The following is a 25,337-nucleotide window of genomic DNA, read 5'->3' on the forward strand; positions in this document are numbered from 1 at the left end:
TACGACTGAAGGATTGAATTGTACGGTAACTCACCACTGAAGGATATTTTTGGTATTTCTATCAAATTTCATCTTTTTCGGATAGTCATGACTATTGAGATTTGACGTCTCAAGCTTCGATCCATATTGAGCTCACAGCAAGATTCAGAATGATGAACGAAATCTAATGAGCTCAAGAACAGCCCAAACAAAGTTCAAACAATAAAAATATGCATAAAAGAAGATGGCACAATGCACGAGGCAATGGTGGGCCAATGGCAACCGATGGTGCTATGGTCGGGCCCGACGAAGACATGCGCACATGTAGGTGCATGCGACCTAGGCCCAACACCCCTATGCAGTCCACCATGGATCGCGGGGTGTAGGGCGGTCCATGGGGCCACGTGGATCGAACACGTGGTCCACACGTGGTCTAGGAGAGTTTTTGCATGATCCGATGGTTTAGATCGCAGCCAATCACAATCGAATGGCTGAAACTCAATCCGGGTGTGATCAGGCATGATCAAAGGTTATTTTGTCCGATCGAACGGCTCTGGTGTGAGTCAGTCACGATCGGACAGCCATGGATGGTTCTAGAATTGATTGGAACTCTATATTTCTACTGAAATAGTATTTTTGAGATTCTAGAGCCTATATAGCTCCGATTAATGAGCTGTTTATTATGTTGGAGAGCTGGTAACATCCTAGAGGTGCAAAATGGCTTCAAGAGAGATTTCAGAGAACTTTTATGAAGATTTTGGAGCTTTTTAGTGAGAGACTCTTGAGCAAGGGTTTAGTGGTGAGTTCTTCTTGTATTGATTTTATTTTATTTTTTCATAGTGAATCTTGCTTGCCCTGTGGAGGTAGGCTTGAGGTAGATCCACATATTTGTATTATGTTTCTTATTTTATTTTTTTTTCTTTCTGCTGTACCATGTGGTATCAGATCCTACACAATAATTGGTATCAAAGCAAAGTGGTGCCAGAGCATAGGTTGCAGCGGTGGTGGTCGAGATAGAAGATGGAGAAGACAAGAATAATCAAGGTGGAGATCAATAGATTTGATGAAAAGAGCAATTTCTCCTTATAGCAGATAAAGGTGAAAGACATGCTTATCCAGCAAGGATTGATCGATGCTCTTTTGTGCGAGAAAAAATCGACTACCATGGAGGTGCAGGATTGGAGGCGGCTCTAAATGCCGACAGTGAGTACGATCTGCTTGTACCTAGCGAATGAGGTGGTGATCCATATGCTTGATGAGATTGTTGAAATTTTGAGTTTGGTGCATGCATATGTGTTTCTATGAGTATCCACTCGGGATCAGCCTGAAACAGCCCTCTATAATCTAAATTTTGATTCTCCAAAATTCAGCCTGCTGAATCTGAACAAAGTCTGGATCACGATCAATACTTGATCTTTGTCCTTGATCTTCTTTTTCTCTTATTCTCTAGAGTTTTTTCTTGCTATGTGCAACTACCAAATGCTAGAAACCAGCAAGGAAGAGGCATCTAAACTCCTCTAGATGTGGAACTCCTTGGGATGCGAGTCCCAAGGAAGGGGTGTATAGAACACCTAAGAGAAGAGAAAGGGAGAAGAAGAGAGGGCATGGGGAGAGCTTTTGGGTGTGAGAGGCTGCTAGTTTTGATGCTCTAGGGACTTTAGGAGAGGTCCCTTTAAATAGGCATAAGAATTGAATCTTATTCAATTATATAATACAAGTCCTACTTGCATTAGGATTCCTATTAACTCAAGTTATCCAACTTACATTAGGAAGCCCATTAGGTACCAACTATTGGAGCCCTTGCACCCATAATTAGATATCCTCTTTTACACTCAAGAGACACCCCATATGAAAATTAAAGGCCCTCTAATTAATGGATACGTCTAAATTGATCAAATCAAAGTGGCGCCCCATAACAACTATCAAGGAGATTCATAAGGGACTTGCACTCTTAATTTATGTGATCCATAACTTTAGACACCTAACAATTGGAGTCTCATAAATCTTATTCATGGAGGTTATTAGTAGGTAATTAAGTTAGAATTAACTTATCAGATAAGTAATCCCAACAGAAAGAGAAATTGGATCCAACCATATGCTCGCAAGGTTACCATAAACTCAATGGATTTCTCTATACCCAATTGACACTTCATAAGCTTAATTCTTATTCCAGGCCTTATCCCTTTTTTATGTGACCCCATAGGTTCAATTCTATCTGGTAGTGAGATCTACAATAATTTCTATCATTATATCATTGAAACTCTTTTCAATAGATCGGAATAATTCTACTCTAACTTAGCAAGGATTATCGAACCGAAACAATCTTAGTGAGCTCTCACAATCCACCAGTCATACCTAGCAGTATGCAGTGGCAACCCAGTAGAACTAAAATGAATCTCTAGGTGTAGTTAATATATGATTTAGTTCCTCTATCGTGAGTCCTGACTAGATGGCAGGTTATGGATAAATCATCAAACCTCAACTTCAGTCATATGATAGATTGATTAGCTCAAGTCCAGTTGTGACTTCTATGAAAACTCTTTTCCATCAATCACACTGCTGTGGCTACAGACTCTTGGACTTAGCCTCTCAAATCTCATAGGACTATTCCTCTCTATCAAGATCGATAGATCCTATCTTGATGTACACCTCACTCCTATAATAGATCAACTATCGCCATCATCCACTACAAGGGCTCATTGAGACCCATATTTATGTGTCAATCAAACTCTAGCAGCCTCACTACGAGTAGCAGTACCATCTCAAGTCAAAAGACTAGTCACACAACTACAGCATCGAGACAATCACTGACGATTGAATAGAAATCCAAGTAATCTCTTGTATGGTCATGCTCAGTGCCAGTTGTTCTCTAACAACCACCCGCACTTGTTTCCCTGTGTCTCTGCACAGTAGATTAGAGACCCATCTATCTCGAAGGAAGCAATTTGTGTGCCAGTCTATTCGGATCTATCATCGTTCTCATGATGATCCTATGATCGAGAGCCTTTAGGAATTAAATACATGTCTCTAATTCTTAATACTTTGAGAATATGTATCGAAACTAATTCCATGAATGATTCAAGGACACATTACACTTGAATGAAAAGAAACTTGCTCCTTTTATTGATCATATCAATATATTAAGTATAAAATTATGTCCTAGATATATTACAATGTGTCAGCCATATTAGCTTCTAGGACATACTTCTAACAATCTTCCACTTGGACTAAAGCCACTTGGCCACAAATCTAAGTCCCATCTTTTCAAGGTGGACTTTCATTTTTGGATTGGCTCAACTGCTTAGTCAGTGGGTCTACCATATTTTTTACGAAGTCTATTCTTCGCACCTCGACATGAGGTAGTTGTGTATATCAGTGCTCTATGTGTTTGGACTTCTGCTAAGACCTTGACTCCTTAGTAAGAGCTATGGTGTCATTGTCTTTGCAGTACTGTGTCATGGCATGACATCCAGTTCTATAACTCACATTAAAATTAGAATTCATCCTACACATCTATAGCACATTCAGTCTCCATTGATCGATTACTCAAAACCTTTCTAGTAAATTGAACAAGAATACACCCTCGAATCGTAACTCAGAATCACCTCCAAAGATCAAGAATAGATCTTTAGTCCTTCTTAAGTACTTAAGAATGTTCTTCATAGCTATGCAGTGCTCCTCATCTGGATCCAACTGATACTTGCTCGTGATACTCACAGTAAGGACAATATCAGGTCGAGTATATAGCATAGCATACATGAGGCTTCCTATTGCCAAAGCATAAGGAATCCTACTCATGCACTGAATCTCCTTAGATGTGGTCAGACACATCATCTTGGAGAGATGAATACCATGTCTAAGAGGTAAAAGATCTCTTTTGAAATTTTTCATGCTGAACCTCTTTAGCACATTCTCTATGTACAGCTTCTGTGACAGGCCTAGCATCCGTTTAGATCTATCCCTATATACATTTATTTCGAGAATATAGGATGCTTCTCCTAGGTCTTTTATGGAGAATTCCTTAGACAACCATCTTTTGTCCGTGGTCAGCATGGGAATATCATTTTCAATGAGGAGAATATCATCTACGTATAGTATGAGGAAGGTGATTACACTCCCACTGACTCTCTTGTATACACAAGATTTCTCTTTATTTTTGATCAAATTAGACGATTTGATTATCTCATCAAAATGATGATTCCAACTCTGAGAAGCCTACTTTAATCCGTATATGGACCTTTGCAACTTGCAAACTCTATGATCACCATCATCGGATGTGAAATCCATAGGCTGCTCGATATAGATATCTTCCTCAAGATATCCATTCAGGAATGTAGTTTTTACATCTAATAAGTACAATACATTTAGATGGATCCACTAAAGTCCAAACTTGGTTCGAATACATCAAGTCAATTTCTAACTTCATAGCATCTAATTATTTCTTGGAATCGATATCACATATCACCTCGTCAAAGGTATTGGGATCATAACCATGACCCTTATCTCCCATAAGGAATATTTTCTTCACTTCCTTCGTAAGCATACCCATGTATTTTTTAGGAGGTCAGGAGACCCTGCTAGATCTACTAGGTGGTAGAGGAATATCAATTACTGGCTTATAGACCATGGGTTCCTGAGGATTTATAGCTCTAGACTCTTCAGAGATCTTCTCTTCGAGTTTCACTAACCTCCCACTGCTACCATCCTAGATAAACTATTTTTTTAAGAACATGATATTTTGACTCATAATCACATTGTGGTCTTGTGGAAAGTAGAAGTAGTATCTCATGGATTCTTTTGGGTACCTTATAAAATGAGCTATAATAGATTTATCCTCTACCTTATCCACCATCTGTCTCTTGATATAGGCCAAACATCTCCAAGTCTTGAGATAACCCAGACTCGACTTCTTACCAAACTATATGTCATATGGTGTGGTAGGAATGGACTTTGAAGGAACCCTATTCAACAAGTGAATGAAAGTTAACAAGACATATCCCCAAAAAAATAAGGGTAGATAAGTGAAGCTCATCATGGACCTGACTATATCCAATAGGATCGTATTCTTCTTTTCGGATACCTCGTTGAGCTGAGGTGTTCCAGGAGGGATCCACTGAGAGACTATGCTATTGTCCTTAAGATATCCCAAAAATTCTTGATTAAGATATTCACCTCCTTGATCAGATCGAAGAATCTTAATGGGTTTATCCGTTTGCTTCTCCACTTCATGCCTCAATTTCTTGAGCTTTTCAAGGCCTCAGACTTATGTTTTATTAGATATACATACTCGTATCTAGACAAATCATCGATAAAGGTAATGAAGTAGGTGTAACCAACCCTGGCCTGCACATCAAATAGCCCATACACGTTGGTGTGTACCAGAACAAGTAGCTCTGTGGCCCTTTCCCCATATCCTACAAAGGGAAACTTGGTCATCTTTCTTGAAGGCAAGATTCACAAGCTGGATACGACTTTGGGTTAAGAGAGCCAAGGATCCTATCCTTCTCTAGTCTATTTATCCTGTCCTCTCCAATATAGCCTAGTCTATGGTGCCATAAGTACTTCTGATTAATTTCATCTTTGGATCTCTTTTGGCCTATGGTACTCATTATTTGCTCGTTTAGGTTCACATTCGCATCAACATGCAAGTGATAAAGACTGTCAATTAAAAGATCCTGTGTAACCAATTTATTTCGTAAATAAATGAAACAAAAGTTTTTATTGAAATAAATTTCAAAACCTTCTTGTGCTAGCACAGACATGAAAATTAAATTTCGATTAGCTACAGGAACATTATAACAGTCTTTCAAATCTAATCTAACGTCAGACGGTAATTGAAGAGGGTAAGTGCCAATGGCCTCTACAGTAACTTTTGCTCCATTGCCGACCCGAAGGATCATGTCACCTTTCCTCAACCTCCTACTTTCTATCAGACCCTGTATTGAGGTACATATATGAGCACTCGAGCTAGAGTCCAATATCCAACTAGAAGTAGAAGAAACTGTCAGGTTAGATTCAATTACGAGCATACCTTTGAAAGGTTTATCACCCTTTTTGGTCTTCTGGCTCTCTAGGTATTTCAGATAGTTCCTCCTCTAGTGAACTTCAGCATGACAGTGAAAATGCTTTTTCTTTGCCTCAGCCACCTTTGGACCATCCTTCTTTGGCTTGCTCTCTCTCTTCTGCTTCTTTGTAGATTTAGCCTCCTTCCTTCCAATAGACTTTCTCTTGGAAGAAGAAGTCTGCTCCATAGTGAGAATAGTGCTTCTTAAACTCTTCAAGGTACCCTTTGTTGTGACCAACATGTTGATAAGTTTGGGAATAGTGCAGTCAAGTTTGTTCATATAAAAATTCATGATGAATTAACTATATGAACTAGTAAGAGATTGAAGGATCAGATCTATCTGCAATTCCTTTTGCATATCAAGCTTGAGCTTCCCAAGCTCCTCAATGTCCTTGATCACTATCATACAATGCTCATGGACAGACTGCCCCTCATGCATCTTCAAGTTAAAGAGTCTTTTGGATACTTCGAAGCACGTAGTATGACTTTGCTCACCATACAACTCTTGTAGATGAGTGATCATAGCCCAGACAGTAGGCATATGCTCATGCTGGCTTTGCAACTCATTGGATATGGATGTCAGTACATAGTACTTGACCCGACTGTCTTCATCCGTCCACTTCTCAAAAGCAGCTCTCTGCTTAGCTGTAGGATGGTTTGGCAACACAACGAGATCCTGATCAAGAACATGGCTTAACTTTTTCGAGGTTAGGATAATCCTAAGATTTTTAAGCCAGTCTTTAAAATTATTACCAGTCAAATGATTGATTTCAAGGATGCGAGCTAGAGGATTTGAGGCTAACATGATGGTTTAACTGCTAGAGTAGAGATTCAAGTAAGACTTTTATACTTAATATTTTAATTTACTTTTAAAGACTTTAAGATGCAAATAATAACTCCCACTAATTTTTTGAATTCCTCCACTCTCCAAGAAGGAAATGAAAACTCTGACGCGATAAAAGATTCCTAGTGGGTGCTGCAGTCCCACCGATGACATGCATCTCACCTAACAATTATTGATAACATGCACACTGATGCGTAGGCAACTCTTTGCCCATATACTTCACTAAGCATATTGCAGTCACTTGGTCTCTAAGTCATGTGGGCTCACCTAATAGTTATTGCCCTCACTTCTTAGTTAAGCCCGACCCACTATTCACAAGCAGGTGCAAGGCCCTCATTGGGTCCCTCACCTAACAGTTATTGGGCCCAACCCCATCCCTACCCTGGAGTAACTCCTTGCTAATAGAGTGGTTGCATGTTTCTGATGCAACTAAACCACTGTGACCAGTTGAGAACAATCAATGCCGGTAACACACCTGCACATCTACAACAGTGGAAGACCTACGGACTTAATATTTGTAGAGAGGTTTGGATTTAGGTCTCATCTAATCAGTCATCATATAACTGATCTAACTAGCATGGGCTAAATCAAATTGCTAAGCAACCTAATTCAAGACCCAATCTTCCAAATTGATCAGGTTAGTGGAGAACAGTGGGGGTCCCCCATTTGCCTTCCTAAGATATCAATAAATTAGTCAGGTCAGCTAATGGAATCAATTAAATAATCATATCTCATTAACTTGCCTTAGATCCCAATAGGTTGATTGATCATAATTGGTTAGCTCAAGCGAATCGGGTTCAAACCAACAAGCCAAATTAGGTCCTTAGGTTAATCGATTCTACATATGAAACTCAATCGATTTGATCAATAATAATTATATGATCATTAACTTAATTAATCTAATTAAATTCAATACTTGACTCAGTTTGACCAATTACTTAATCGAATTAGACCCATATGACTCAAATAAAAAATCTTAGATATAATCCTATTACATGACCTAATTTTTGATTTTCTCATGATAAAAATTCTCATGCACAAATATAAATTTTAGATTCTAAAATCATATTTTAGATCCAAATTTATTACATGAAAGTAAATTTTAAAATATGAAAATAATTTTTAGATTTTAGCATACAAACATATATCATATATATGTATGTAAAATCAGATTTAAACAAAATTTCAGATCTTAGTATGATGTCATATATCTCATATACTAATCATGGATCAGATTAAAAGTAAATTTATGATCTAAAAATATAATCATATATCACATATATATCAAAATTTAGATCATATAAAAATTTCAAATTTTATGCATGCATCTATGCATCACATGAACATGGACTAGAACTCTTTCTAAATCAAAATTCAGATCTATACATGCAATTACATATCATCTATATGTTGTAGTATTAAACCTAAAATTAAATTTTAGATTAGTTGATCCATCTATATATCTCATGTATCAAAGAAAAAAATATTTTTGAAACCTTTTCAAAAACATGTATATCAAAATTCAGTATATGAAAACTCGTGGCTTTGATACCACTATTAGAATTTTGGATTTGGTGCATGCATAGGTGTTTCAAAATTTTTATTTTCTAAACACCACAATGGACAATAAGATTAAAATATTTTTAATCTAAATTTTACATGCATAAAAATATAATACCATATGAATCTATTTCATATGCTGAAATTAATGGACACGTCCAAATTGATCAAATCAAAGTGGCACCCCATAATAACTATCAAGAAGATTCATAAGGGACTTGCACCCTTAATTAATATGATCCATAACCTTAGACACCCAACAATTGGAGTCTTATGAATCTTATTCATATAGGTTATTAGCAGGTAATTAAGTTAGAATTAACTTATCAAATAAGTAATCCCAACAGAAAGAGGAATTGGATCCAATCATGTGCTAGCAAGATTATCATGAACCCAATAGATTTCTCTAAACCCAAATGACACTTCATAAGCTCAATTTCTTATTCTAGGCCTATTTTCTTTGTTGTGTGACCCCATAGGTTTAATTCTATCTGGTAGTGAGATATACAATGATCTCTATCATTATATCATTGAAACTCTTTTTAATGGATCGAAATAATTATATTCTAACTCTGCAATGATTGTCGATCTGAAACAATCCTAGTGAGCTCTCACAATCCATCAGTGACACCTAACAGTATGTAGTGGTAACTAAGTAGAACTGAAATGAACCTTTAGGTATAGTTAACATGTGATTTAGTTCCTCTATCGTGAGTCCTGACTAGATGGCAGGTCATAGATAAATCATCAAACCTCAACATCAGTTATATGATAGATTGATTAGCTCGAGTCTAGTTGTGACTTCTATGAAAATTTTTTTTCATCAATCACACTGCTGTGGCCACAGACTCTTGGACTTAGTCTCTCAAATCCCATAGGACCACTCCTCTCTATCAAGGTCGATAGATCCTATCTTGATGTACACCCCATTCCTATAGTGGATCAACTGTCGTCAATATCTATTACAAGAGTTTATTGAGATCCATGTTTATATGTCAATCAAACTCCAACAGCCTCATTATAAGTAGCAGTACCATCTCAAATCAACGGATCAGTCACACAATTACAGCATCGAGATAATTGCTGATGATTGGATAGAAATCCAAGTGATCTCTCATATGGTCATGCTCAGTGCCAGTTGTTCTCTAACAACCATCCGTACTTATCGCCCTATGTCTCTACATAGTACATTAGAGACCCATCTATCCCAAAAGAAGTGATTTGTATGCCAGTCTGTCCAGATCTATCATTGCCCTCATGATGATCTTATGACCGGAAGCTTTTAGGAATTAAATACATGTCTCTAATTCTCAATACTTTGAGAATATGTATCGAAACTAATTTTATAGATGATTCTGTAGGAACCAGATCTAGGGTTTCAGGGTTAGATCTTGAAACCTTTCAAGATCATACAGCGGAAGACTAAAATAAATCAAAATTATTTTCTAAAATCATAGAATCTCTAGATCTAAGATCCTATTATATGATTATTATATAGCATTAAATTTGAAATTAAAATATATAAATATAGCATGAACTACATGTTGATCATATCAACATGTTTCTATACTACATCTAATGTATGTATTAAACAATAGATCATATCTATTACCTTGCAAGTTAGATGTTCTAACCTCGTTGATCCGGGCTTGAGGATGATGTTGCAAGCTGCACACACATTCAGTCTCTAGGAGTCATCCACATGAGTCCACGAATTTCAATCAGAAGTCCTGCTTCAAGAAATCAGCACAGTATGCTAGTACTGCGCTGATCCTTCTTTGATGGTTGATCAGGTGCCTCCTTCTTCTTGATTTGATCTCTTTCAAAGATGGAAAGTAGAAGAAGGAGTTTTAGATCTGAGACGCTCTCAGAAAACTCAAGATGGAGGGAGGAAAGATATGAAAACAAACAACCCTAGAAGAAGACCCTCTTCTTCTTCTCGTTTCTCTCTCTAGACACCCTAACTTGTGTCTTTTATATCTCCATGATCCAAAGGTCTTTCTCTCTAATTTTTGGATGACCCAAAGGTCTCTCAAATATCTATCTTTTTCAAAAATTTTATGAAGAAAATCATTTTATATAGAGAGATATGATAGAGTCCTTGTCTAGGTCAAATACCTAGTCAAGGCTTATCCAAACATGGCAAGTTAAGGGGTGCCCAACTCTTGAGCACCTCCTCCTTATTTTCATGCATGGATCACTAGCAAAGGGTGCATAATATGTACCCTAAAATTTATGAAAATTCCAAAAAAAATTTGGATAGATTCGATGCAAAATTGAAAGAGTTTTGGATTTCTAAAACTCTATCTCATAGAATTCGAAATCCAAACTTATTCCTTTTTGATTTGATCCAACCCACCTTTCATGTAAGAAAGAAGAGAGGAGACCTTTTGTGAACGTGGGAGAGACCTGGGAGAGGACTTTTGTCACACAAAATAAGAGAAGATTGGCATTGAATGAGAGAGAGGGCATGGGGAAGGCTTATGTGGTGCAAGGTGGAATCCTAGTCTTACTAGGATTCTATCTTATGACTTGTTTTAATTTGATTTTTCAAACCAAAATTAGATCAACCCAATTAAAATAAATTTTAACCTAATTAAGAATCTAATTTAATCAGATTAAATTATATTTAAATCTAATTTAATTTTTTAATCAAATTAGAAATTAGATTGACCCAAGTCCTAGTTGAACTAGGACTAGTTTTTTCTTGCACTTGGCTTATCCAATAAACCAATTGGACTTGATCCAATCAAGCCCAAACCAAATATAATTAAATTATATTTAATTAGACTTAATCTCAGCTCATTGGCTTAATCAAATTAAGTCAATTAGCAATCAAATTGCTAATCGATCCTCCTGCAACACTTGCACTGGGTTAAATGTCAATCGTATTGATCATTTAACCCTAGAACGATTCTTAATCATTGATCAACCATCTGATCGGATCATGAACTCTAATATGTGTGACCTTATAGGTTCAAACCTAAGCCGGTAGCATAGGAATAAATTTCTATACCAATCGAAGTAACCATCTAGCAATGGTACCCGATGATCGGATAGGTCGAATGTGTAGAACAACATCCTTAGAACCCATGCAGATATAGTTTTCATATAATTCATCCCCTTGACCAAAATGATCATAGGACACCCCAGAGTTCAACTGTCAACTCTGATCAGGTTGTCCACATTGTATTTCAAAATATCAAATCCATCTGATGGATTACCCTGGCCAAGGTTTTACTAAATTGAAATATAGCGACTCATTCTTCTCCAACTCTTGGAGTGGTCAATCCCATCTCGATCACACTCTGACTTCGCAAGTACTTGATTGTGCCCAGAAGCCTTCCATCCCTGAATTAGAAATTCAGTTAGTCCAGTACCAAAGCACAGTGAGTTGCTTGCAAGTCACTGAGGCGATCTCAAGTCTAAGGGATATTTATATCTATATCCCATCAGAGACATTCTCGACAGCAGAATACTCTGAAGTTGGTCACATTCCATGATGATGTACCAGTACATCTCACCTATATGCCATACCAGTGTCTCCACACTCTTTGATTAAGAGGACAACCAACCCATATGGCCTACAGCGACCTATGCTCGATAGAAGCTGTCGTCCTTATTAACAGCCTATCATTTGGTCGTGAACTGTTTTAAGGACTAATCGATAAATCCTCTCTTTATCGAATCTAAATAGTCCTAAGGACTTCATCATAACAACGAATTTCATTAGAAGATAAAAGCTTATGATGAAAATGCCAAATATATTTTATTTATTAACAAATCAATTACAATACTTGATTGCTCAACCATCAACATCTTGACGATTGACTTTTTGGGACACATTTCCCAACAACTCTCACTTATCCTAAAGCCACTCGGCATAATATCTAATACCCATCTTCGACTTGTGGTTGTCAAACTCCTTTATCGCTAGGGCTTTAGTGAAGGCGTCGGCCAAGTTCTCCTTTCTGTCGATCTTCTGAAGGTCGATGTCACCTCGATCCACGATCTCTCGGACCAGATGGAAGCGGTGCAAGATGTGCTTCATCCACTGATGTGCTTTGGGTTCCTTCGCCTGAGCTATGGCACTAGTGCTGTCGCAGTAGAGCAGGATCGAACAATCGAGGGAGGGTGCTACTCCGAGCTCGTTGATGAATTTTCTCAGCCACACAGCTTCCTTCGCGGCATCCGATGCTGCGATGTACTCCGCTTCACAAACAGAGTCTGCCACAGTATGTTGCTTGGAACTCTTCCAGCAGATGGCTCCACCATTCAGAGTAAAGATATAACCCGATATGCTCCTGCTGTCATCATGGTCAGATTGGAAGCTAGAGTCTGTGAACCCCATAAGTTTTAGATTTGACTCGCCATAAACCAACCATTGGTCCTTAGTATTTCTTAAATACTTAAGGATGGCTTTAACCACTTTCCAGTGATTTTCTCCGGGATCAGATTGGTATCTACTCACTACTCCTAGTGAGTATACCACATCTGATCTTGTACATGTCATGACGTACATGATAGATCCCACGGCTGAAGCATATGTGACTCTACTCATACGCTCTCTCTCTTCAGGAGTTGTCGGACAATCCTTCTTAGAGAGAGAAATTCTTTGGCCTATTGGTAGATAGCCCTTCTTGGAATTCTCCATGCTGAACCTCTTCAGCACAGTGTCTATGTACATGGACTGGGATAACCCAAGCATCCTTTTAGATCTATCCCTATAGATCTTCATCCCTAGGATGTAGGATGCTTCACCCAAGTCCTTCATGGAGAACTGTGATGACAACCAAACTTTTATTCCCTGTAGTGCGGGGATGTTATTTTCGATTAAGAGAATGTCATACAAGACAAGGAATACCACAACTGAACTATTTGCCCATTTATAGATGCAGGGCTCTTCTCCATTCTTAATGAAGCCATACGTTTTGATCACCTTATCAAAATGTATGTTCCAATTTCGAGAAGCTTGCTTCAATCCATAAATAGATCTCTGAAGCTTGCACACCTTGGACTCATCTATGGATGTAAACCCCTCAGGTTGTATCATATACACCTCTTCGGTCAGCTCTCCATTCAGGAAAGCTGTCTTTACATCCATCTACCAGATCTCATAATCCAGATGGGTAGCTATTGCAAGCATTATTCGAATAGATTTGAGCATTGCCACAGGAGAAAATATCTCGTCATAGTCAATATCATAACGTTGACGATACCCCTTGGCGACCAGACGGGCTTTATAGGTCTCCACCTTTCCGTCTGCGCCCCTCTTCCTTTTGAAGACCCATTTACACCCAATGGGTTTAACCCCTTCAGGTGGGTCAACCAATGTCCATACATCGTTGACCTTCATGGACTCCATTTTGGATTTCATGGCTTCAAGCCATTTCTCAGAATCAGATCTCTGCATTGCTTCCATATAGGTGATCGGATCCTCATTATTCTCATCAAGTTCGATGGGATACCATCCCGGATCAAGAAACTGTAGTATCTGTCCGACTGACGTGGTACTCTACCAAATCACCTTAATGGTGCAGGTACATTGGGCTCCGGATCTGATCTAATCATATCCGACTCAGGTTTAGCTATTGGTGTCGGTCCTTCTACCTGTTGAACTTCACCAAGTTCAACCTTAGAGGCAACGGTTCCTTCACCAAGGAACTTCTTTTCTAAAAAGATTGTCTTAAGGCTGACAAATACCTTTTGTTCATCAGCATGGTAGAAAAAATATCCTTTTGTCTCTTTGGGGTACCCTATGAATGAGTATTTGTCAGACCTAGGTCCAAGTTTGTCTGTGACTAATCGTTTGACATAGGCCGGACACCCCAGACCCTAAGGTGTGAAAGTGCTGGCTTACGTCCCATCCATATCTCATATGGAGTCTTAATTACAGACTTACTTGAAACCCTATTTAACAGATAACAGGTCGATTCGAGTGCATATCCCCAGAAGGATATCGGCAAGCTAGCAAAACCCATCATGGATCGGACCATATCTAATAGAGTCCGATTCCTCCTTTCAGACACACCATTATGCTGTGGTGTTCCTGAAGGAGTCTATTGGGAGAGAATCTCATTCTCTATTAGATATGTGAGAAACTCACTAGAAAGGTATTCTCCTCCTCAATCAGATGGAAGAGTTTTAATACTCTTTTCAGTTTATTTTTTTACTTCACATCGAAATCGTTTGAACATTTCAAATGAATCCGACTTATGTTTCATCAGATAGACATATCCATATCGAGATAGGTCATCCATGAAAGTTATGAAGTAGAAATATCCACATCTAGCACTGGTGCTCATGGGCCCGCATACATCAGTATGTACTAGGCCCAAGAGCTCAGTAGCTCTCTCACCTTTTCCAGTAAAAGGTGACTTGGTCATTTTACCAAGAAGACAGGACTCACAGGTTGGAAGTGATTCACAATCACTGACTTCGAGGATTTCCTCTTGAGTCAACCTGTTTATTCTGTTCTTGTTTATATGACCTAGCCTACAGTGCCATAAGTAGATATCTGACACACTATCTAATCTAGGGTGCTTGTCAGTAGAATAGACTCTTATCAGGCTTGATCTTTTTGGTCTGGCTCTGCACTGATGTCCCAGCCTGAACTTGCACCTTCTTCACTTTTTTCTTCTTGTTCTTCTTTTCTTTCTTAAAGGGTCGAGAACCAGAAGATGAACCTCCCACTAAGTTCACCGACTCCTTGAGGAGTTGGTGATCCTTCTCAAAGTTCTGAAGTAACCCCAGTAACCCGTGGTAGTTCTCTTCAGGCTTTGTCATTCTATAATGAGTGAGGAATGGGAGATAAGACTTGGGCAGCGAGTTCAGTATTGCATCTTTCCGAAGCTGCTCATGCACAGGAAAGTCGAGCTTGCTCAATCATTCCATCAGCTCGATCATGTACAATACATGATCAGTGACAGAGGCACCATCCCACATTTTGGCATTGAAGATGGCACAACTAGTCTTGTACCTCTCCACATCATCGGGTGTGCCAAAGGCATCCTCCAACACTTGAAGCATGTCCTTTGGTTGAGCTGTCTCGAATCTGCGACTGAACTCGTCGCTCATAGCAGCCAGCATGATACAGCGCACCGTGGTCCGGTCGCTGAGCCACTTCTGATAAGTGTCTCTGACTGTTCCATGTGCATTGACAGTTGGCTCTTCAGGTGCAGGATCCATTATCACATATAGGATCCGTTCATACTCCAAGACTATCTTTAACTTTCGGTACCAGCTATCGAAGTTGGGTCCCACCAACTTATCATTGTCCAACAATGATCGGAGCGATAGGAAAGTGGCTATATTTGCACAAAGGAAAACCATAACCTAATTAGTAATTAATTCATTAAACCTAAAGATTTGGACTTTAATCAAAAGGTTTCTCTCACTATTTTATTCGAATTGGTAGCCTCTACCTCCAATTCGAAGAATTACCCTAATTCCTTAGTGGGTACTAGAATCCACTTAGACTGCACACAAGCCCAACTTTGGTTGGCCAACCCATGTACATCTAAGGGTAGGTTCATAACCAATTGTTTCTCTAAATAATTTTTAGTAATTTTAATTTTGCTCAGAAACCTAATCAGTAGGCTTTGGCCTCCACTATAAGGATCTGGTTAGGTCAACCATTAACATGATCATACTTGGTGTATCTAACCAACGAATGATTAAGCCCAACTTTGGTTGGCTCACCTAACCACCATTAGAGAGACACTTCCAAGTCATCATATGATGAGTGATAATTTCATTAGTCAATAAGCACCAGGCCTTTGGGTCTGCAATGATTATTGAGTTAATGGACTCATTATCAAACACCTTAATGGGAGGCTATGACTCAGTTATCTCCATAACTTTATCATTTTAAGGACCTAATAATTTTAGAGGATTTAAATAATTTAGAGGATGAGGTCAGATGAACCAGCTTATCATGATCCTCCCACTGGCTTCACCAAGTCAGCTTAAGAGAGACCATTAAAAGGGCTGGTCTAGAAGCACCTAAATCAGTCGCACTGATTTACCTAACTAACATGGGTCAGCTCGAATAGTCAAGTGATCCGATCAAAATATAATTTCACCAAGAGGCCAGGTAAGTTCGATCAGTGGGAGGGTCTGCCAAAGCTTGCCTTAGACACCATCAGAAATGGTCAGGTAAGCGGGCTCCCAATTAAAAACCACCGGTCTGGTTTACCTTAGACACCAACTGGTTTAATTAGTTTCGATTAGATCAACCTAACAGTTCGTGCTAGACCGCTTAGCTAAGAATCAAGTCCATTTGGTTTTCGTTAAAGACATGGACTTGACCAACTACAACTATTGTAATAGATCTAGAGAATCCTTGACCTAATCTAAGACAACAATTGATTAGATTTAGTTAATTCTCTAATTAAGTCCATCTTTAATCTAACCATAGGTCTAACCCAATTAATGGACCTAATTCCCACTAACCCATTAACTCAATGTGTTATGGTTTGTGTCTTAGATTCTTCAATTCACAATCCTAGAACCTAATCAAACAACTTCTTAATTCTTAATTAAGTTTTGGGCTGAGGGTTGGGTTCGGCTTTTCAAAAAAATAATTTTCATATTTATAAAATAATTTTATAATATGATTCTACCAACCATATTGCATGTTTGATTCATAATCAAGATACAAGTGAAATAAACATGAAACTACTTTAGATCTAATCTAAACAGGTTCATGTAATTGAAACAATTTCAACTTTAAACAATTTCTTTGCATAAAAATTATTAACAAAGAGATTTTATTTCAGATTTAAATATCTTTTAAATCTAATAAATCATAAATTTAATCTAGATCATATCTAACAAATTTATGATTAAAGATAGATCTACACAAACTAGGACAACCTTTGCACTGTAAGGGGTAAACCTTACAGCAGGACAACCTTGCAGTTTGTGATTGATCTAAAATTTTAATTTTAAATTTAATAATCAGATTATAAATTAGATCTAATCTAAGAAATAATCTAAGTATGTATAAATAATCATGTAATAAAGAACCTAGGCTCTGATACCAATTGTAGGAACCAAATCTAGGGTTTCAGGGTAAGATCTTGAAACATTTTCAAGATCATACAGCGGAAGACTAAAATAAATCAAAATTATTTTCTAAAATCAGAGAATCTCTAGATCTAAGATCTTATTACATAGCATTAAATTTGAAATTAAAATATATAAATATAGCATGAACTACATGTTGATCATATCAACATGTTTCTATACTATATCTAATGTATGTATTAAACAATAGATCAGATCTATTACCTTGCAAGTTAGATGTTCTAACCTCACTGATCCGGGCTTGAGGATGATGTTGCAAGCTGCACATGCATTCGGCTTCTAGAAGTCGTCCACACGAGCTCACGAATCTCGATCAGAAGTCCTGCTTCAGAAAATCAGCACAGTATGCTAGTACTGCACTGATCCTTCTTTGATGGTTGATCAGGTGCCTCCTTCTTTTTGATTTAGACTCTTTCAAAGATAGAAAGTAGAAGGAGGAGTTTCAAATCTGAGACACTCTCAGAAAACTCAAGATGGAGGGAGGAAAGATATGAAAACAAACAACCCTAGAAGAAGACCCTCTTCTTCTTCTCGTTTCTCTCTCTAGACACCCTAACTTGTGTCTTTTATATCTCCACGACCCAAAGGTCCTTCTCTCAAATTTTTGTATGGCCCAAAGGTCTCTCAAATATCTATCTTCTTCAAAAATTTTATAAAGAAACTCATTTTATATAGAGAGATATGATAGAGTACTTGTCTAGGTCAAATACCTAGTCAAGGCTTATCCAAACATGGCAAGTTAAGGGGTGCCCAACTCTTGAGCATCTTATTCTTATTTTCTTGCATGGATCACTAGAAAAGGGTGCACAATGTGTATCCTAAAGGCCACAAAAATTTCAAAAAAAATTTGGATAGATTCAGTGCAAAATTGAAAGAGTTTTGGATTTCTAAAACTCTATCTCATAGAATTTGAAATCCAAACTTATTCCTTTTTGATTTGATCCAAACCACCTTCCATGTAAGAAAGAAGAGAGGAGACCTTTTGTGAATGTGGGAGAGACTTGGGAGAGGGCTTTTATCACACAAAATAAGAGGAGATTGGCATTGAATGAGAGAGAAGGCGTGGGGAAGGCTTATGTGGTGCAAGGTGGAATCCTAGTCTTACTAGGATTCTATCTTATGACTTGTTTTAATTTGGTTTCTCAAACCAAATCAAACCAAAATTAGATCAACCTAATTAAAATAAATCTTAACCTAATTAAGAATCTAATTTAATCAGATTAAATTATATTTAAATCTGAATTAATTTTTTAATCAAATTAAAAATTAGATTGACCCAAGTCCTAGTTGAACTAGGACTAGTTTTTCCTTGCACTTGGCTTATCCAATAAACCAATTGAACTTGATCCAATCAAGCCCAAACCAAATATAATTAAATTATATTTAATTAGACTTAGTCTCAGCTCATTGGCTTAATCAAATTAAGTCAATTAGCAATCAAATTGCTAATCGATCCTCCTACAACACTTGCACTGGGTTAAATGTCAATCGTATTGATCATTTAACCCTAGAACGATTCTTAATCATTGATCAACCATCTGATCGGATCATGAACTCTAATATGTGTGACCTTATAGGTTCAAACCTAAGCCGGTAGCATAGGAATAAATTTCTATACCAATCGAAGTAACCATCTAGCAATGGTACCCGACGATCGGATAGGTCGAATGTGTAGAACAACATCCTTAGAACCCATGCAGATATAGTTTTCATATAATTCATCCCCTTGACCAAAATGATCATAGGATGCCCCAGAGTTCAACTGTCAACTCTGATCAGGTTGTCCACATTGTATTTCAAAATATCAAATCCATCTGATGGATTACCCTGGCCAAGGTTTTACTAAATTAAAATATAGCGACTCATTCTTCTCCAACTCTTGGAGTGGTCAATCCCATCTCGATCACACTCTGACTTCGCAAGTACTTGATTGTGCCCAGAAGCCTTCCATCCCTGAATTAGAAATTCAGTTAGTCCAGTACCAAAGCACAGTGAGTTGCTTGCAAGTCACTGAGGCGATCTCAAGTCTAAGGGATATTTATATCTATATCCCATCAGAGACATTCTCGACAGCATAATACTCTGAAGTTGGTCACGTTCCATGATGATGTACCAGTACATCTCACCTATATGCCATACCAGTGTCTCCACACTCTTTGATTAAGAGGACAACCAACCCATATGGCCTACAGCGACCTATGCTCGATAGAAGCTGTCGTCCTTATTAACAGCCTATCATTTGGTCGTGAACTGTTTTAAGGACTAATCGATAAATCCTCTCTTTATCGAATCTAAATAGTCCTAATGACTTCATCATAACAACAGATTTCATTAGAAGATGAAAGCTTATGATGAAAATATCAAATATATTTTATTTATTAACAAATCAATTACAACACTTGGTTGCTCAACCGTCAACATCTTAACGATTGGCTTTTTGGGACACATTTTCCAATAGATTCAAGGACACATTATACTTAAATGAAAAAGAACTTGCCCCTTTTATTGATCATATCAATATATTAAGTACAAAATTATGCCCTAGATATATTATAATGTATCAGCCATATTGGCTTCTAGGACGTACATCTAACAGAGACTTCCTCGATGATACTGTGGTCAAAGCTCAAAGAATTATACATGGTGAAGTCTCTCACCAACACCCTCTTCTTTTGGAAACAGTTCTACTAGCTACAGATGACTGAGGGATAGAGCATATAGGAGTATCTCAGTCACTTCTAGAAGATCCTTACTGAGCTCCTCAACATTGGCGAAAAAGTTGAGGAGAAGAACAGGACATTGGTCTTGCCAGTGTCGCTTCTCCCTTTATATAAATTCTTGGTGACTGCTCTTCTAGTGGAGAAGAGCACTATCAAGATGGATGAGGTCACTATGGTGATTCTCCAGAATGAGGTTCTCAGGAGGGAGAATCCAACTTTGAGCTCAGATAGTAGCTCAGCTTTGATGGTTTTTGGAAGAGCAGGAGACGATAGACAAAGGGACAGGAGATCACGATGAGGGCGGTCCAAATCCAGGATAAGAGACTTGAGCAAGATCAGATGTTACTGATGTGATGAGTTAGGACATCTAGCTAGAGATTGCCCTCAACTTAGGGATCGAAGGAGGGCTACTGCAGCAACGACCAGTAGTGAGTCAGAAGATGATGTTCTATAGATATCTGATGAGGTATATACTTCTTCTCAGTAGTGAATTTTAGATTCTGCATGCACCTATCATATATGTTGCAGAGAGGAGAAATTTGACTCCCTAGAGAGTAATGAGGGCATTGTTTATCTACCGGATGGATCGAATGGTGAGATCAAAAGCATTAAGATGGTCAGCTAGAGGACACATGATGGTGTAGTGAGGAGATTGAGGGAGGTCCAATGCATATCTGATTTCAGATAGAATCTTATTTCATTGAGCAAACTGGATTCGAGAGGCTATAGGATGGTAGCTGGTGAAGGAATTCTAAAGGTGTTGTATGATGATAAGATTATTCTAGAAGAGAAGAAGAAGACAAGAGGATATTACTACCTGGTGGGGAGCCCAGTGCGAGGTGGAGCTTTAGGAGCCAAGGAGAGTCCAGAGCAAGGTGGAGCTCCATGTAGAAGTGGATCGAGCACTAGATGGGAGCCTTGGGAGGATGAGAGGCGACATCGTTGGATGAGATTTCTATTATCGTAAGAGACTTTCTCAAGCAGATCTTTGGTCAAAGTAGACATAGCCCATGACGGAGGTGAGATTGAGTGGCTTGGCTCGACTCCCACGTTTGTCCATCCATGAGACAGCAGGCATGCCCCAGGGTGTGGGGGTGATAGGGATCACAAACTCTTAGAGACAGGTGGAGGTTGAATATCGAATCGAGGTGAAGATTGTTGAGATTTGACATCTTGAGATACGATCCATATTGAGCCCACAGTGAGGTCCAAGATGACGAACGGAGTCCAATGAGCCCAAGAATAGCCCAAACGGAGTCCAGATGGTGAAATACATGCGAAAGAAGGTCAGAGAAGGTGGTGTAGTGCATGAGGTGGTGGCAGGCCCATGACGGCCAGCAGTGGCATAGTCAGGCCCGATGGAGATGAGCACATGCACAAGCGTGCGCGGCCTAGCACAGGCACGCATGTGGGTCGACCCAGCGTGCACAAGCGCCCAGGCCCAATGCCCTTGCACGGTCCACCGTGGACCACAGGATGCTAGGTGGGGGCTGCGTGGATCGAACATGCGGTTCACACATGGTTTAGGAGAGTTTTTACATGATCCAATGGTTTAGATCGTAGTCAATCATGATCGGATGGCTGGAACTCAATCCGGGCATGATCAGGCATGATTAGAGGCTATTTTGCACGATCGGACAGCTTTGGTGCAAGTCGATCATGATCGGATGGCTACAGATGATTCTAGGGTTGATTAGGACTCTGTATTCCTACTAAAATAGTATTTTTAAAATTTTGGAGCCTATATAGCTCCGATTGACAAGTCGTTTGTTATGTTGGAGAGTTGGTGATGTCCTAGAGGTGCAAAAAGACTTTAAGAGAGGTTTCAGAGAGCTTTTGTGAGGGTTTTGAAGCTTTTCAGTGAGAGACTCTTGTACAAAGATTGAGTGATAAATTTTTCTTGTATTAATTTTATTTTATTCTCTCATAGTGAAGCTTGCACGCCCCATGGAGGTAGGCTTGAGGTCGATCCATATATTTGTATTATATTTCTTGTTGTTTCTTTTTTCTTCCTGCTGCATCATGTGGTACCGGATCCTGCATGATAATGATACATTCCTAGACATTAATCTTGACTTGTGGACTCACAAGAATTAAAAGAGTTTAATTTGAGAATTAATTAGAAAGAATTCTAATTAATTGGGGTAATTGGGTTGACCTAGTCTAATCAAATTAGGGTTAGATCAAGAGCTTGAGTCCATTGCTGGCTAGATTTGAAACCCAGTGGGTCACACACTTTGAGATTTGATCTTAGTCTAATTTAATTAGGATTTAATATAAATTTTAAAGATTAATTTGATATATTAACACATTGTATTAACCCAAGTTCTCAATTAGGTTAGTTCAAATGAATTTGAGCTAGTCTGAACCTATTGCCTTTGATCTAATTAGATTAGGTCCAATTTATTTGATTTATTTTCTTATCTTGGAAATGTTTTAGATGAGAAAGGAGTCCTCCATGCCATCAGGTTCATGCCATTTATTTATTGCCACCCCATATTTATTAGCACCTAAGAGAAGGAAGAGTCCTTTTGCATTAAGGCACCTAACCACCTCTTGTTTATCCACTCATTCCTTAATTGTCACATGCTAAATTAATCTAGAGAATTTATGAGGCATAGAAGAGGAGGAGTCCTTCTATATAAAGGCCTTCTATGTCAATTAATTTATCAAAGATTTAATTCTCCACGTAGGAAGGTGGAGCGTCAAGAGTTGGCACCCCTTGGGACTCCTTGCCATTCCTTCATCCCATATTTATATGGGATGTCTCACATGAGTTAAAATCCTAAAAAAATCAGTTTTTAGGCATTTGATAAGAGAGGAAAAAGTTATAAAAAAATTAGAGCAAAAAGATAAGAAAATTGAGTGAAAAAAATAGAAAAAAGAGAGGTGAGAAAAAAGGTAAGTGTGGTGTGCTTGTCCTAAGATTTGGTTTTTTCCATATGTTGAAGTAGGAAATCAAATCCTAGGTTGTAAAATTTTTAGAGAGAACTCTCTTGGTGTAGTTTTAGTAGAGAAATCGAAGGCAAACGGATATTGGTGCAATTGTTCTTCGAGAAGGAAGCCGGTAGCACACTTGTGAAGAAAAGGCTGCAGCGCTGCACTGGTTGGGAAGGACCTTGATCATCTTCCGTGTGGATCATCATTGGAGGACTACTATTTTAGAGTTTTATGAAGATCACCATTTTATCATATTGCTTATTTTATAAAGTATAAGTTTTTAACTCGTTACATGCTTGGTTTTGGTTTGTTCGACATCTATAAGGGGATTCTAGGGTTTGAGTTTCGGTTGGCTAGTTTTAATTGTTAAAGCTTTTGATATGCATGTTAAAATTTTTTAAAAATTCATATTCTGCTGTGTGATCGAAACTCAATACCAAGAGTCCAACTTGATTTGGACTTCTCCATTTTTGCGCCACCCCTTCATCATGCCGATTTTCCTTCATGCAAAAATGTTTCTACATGAGGAATTGTTACATGCAAATCTGGATTAGTAGCCCCCTCTTCTCTATGCATGGATAAGGATGGAAGTTAGTGCAAGTTTGAATTTAAATTTGATTTGAATTCAAGTTTAAACTTGATTTGTTTTTTTTTAGATAAGGATAATTCTTATCACCTTCTGGATGCCAACCTTATATGGGATATCTTTTTGGCATGCAATTAGATTTTTTCCACCATGAGAAAGTTATTTCACGCTGATTATCTAAGAGTAGGGGTGTAAGGAATCATTCTGTGCATGAAACAAAGGAGTGGCGACTCCTTTTATGGTGTGGTGAGAGATCTAGGGTTTTTAGGTCCACGATTTTGGGAAGAGACAAAATAAAAGTGAGAAAAGGTTTCTCTTATTTCCTTCTTCCTTCACCTCTTCTTCCTCAAGTCCTTCATCTCCTCCTGAAAGAGTCCAAGAGATTCGGAGAAGGAGCCACATCAGCTATTAAGAGGAAAGTCTACAAGGGAGCTAGCACTCCAGTAACTTCGATAACCTCTGATCGGGCAAAGCACCTCACGTGGATACTTATGGAGGTCGGATACTTGCATGGCTCAAGAAACCTTGTCAAATCTATAGATCATCAGCTGTGATGAATTACGACCCACACAAGGTGAGATCTGATCTCGATATAATAGTAGATATGATCTGCTAGTAGATGTGATCTACATATTCTTAATTTCAGATTGTACATGTTTGATTTTATATTTATATATGTCATAGATCCAAGCAAGGATAGTTAACAGATTAGATCTGATTGCATGCTAGATTAAAGAGTTTAATCTGAATTTTTTCGCTACTACTGTTTCAAAATGTTTTTGAAATTCATGCATGTAACTGCATTGATTTCTAACAGTGGTATCAAAGCCACGATTTTAATCTTATCATGCATGATCTAAAATTATAATTTAGATCTGAATGAAAATCATTAAATCTGATTTATTCTTGCATGTTCAGATCTGATTTTATGATCACATATATGATATATGAAGCATGTTTAAATCTAATCTGAATCTGATGCTCATGTATGCGATATATGTTTCATGTTTAAATCTGAATTGTAAACATGCGTAGATCTAAAATTTAGAATAAATATATATGTGATATGTTAGTTTAACGTCTTAGTTGCCTAGTATTTGGATTGGGTGCATCACCATGATCATCTGATCATAAGAGGAAGTAGGGGTTAGAGTCCCTCACTTGCCAAATCAATGGGTTCTCTTATGACATATTGGGGTGCAGCTTGTGATGATCTTCCATGAAGAAGAACCACGAATAGAAGATCCTAGGTGGATCAGATACATGTTTTAGATCTAGATTTTATTTTTATACATATATTAGATATATATTTTTTTATTTAGTTTTAAATCATAAAATTATATATTTGATATATAGTTTGTTGACCTATGATCTAAAACTTAATTTTTTGCAAAATTCTAGATCTAAAATCTTAGGATCTTTATTTTTATTGCATAGTAAAAGATTTGAAAAGTTATTTCATATCTAAATTAAAACTTTAAATGATGCAATGAAAATCTAAAACTCTGAAATAGTGGCTGGCACGCTTGTTGAGTCGACTCGATTTCTGCTCGA

Source organism: Elaeis guineensis, chromosome 3 (assembly GCF_000442705.2).
Source record: "Elaeis guineensis isolate ETL-2024a chromosome 3, EG11, whole genome shotgun sequence".
In the NCBI taxonomy this organism is placed as follows: Eukaryota; Viridiplantae; Streptophyta; class Magnoliopsida; order Arecales; family Arecaceae; genus Elaeis; species Elaeis guineensis.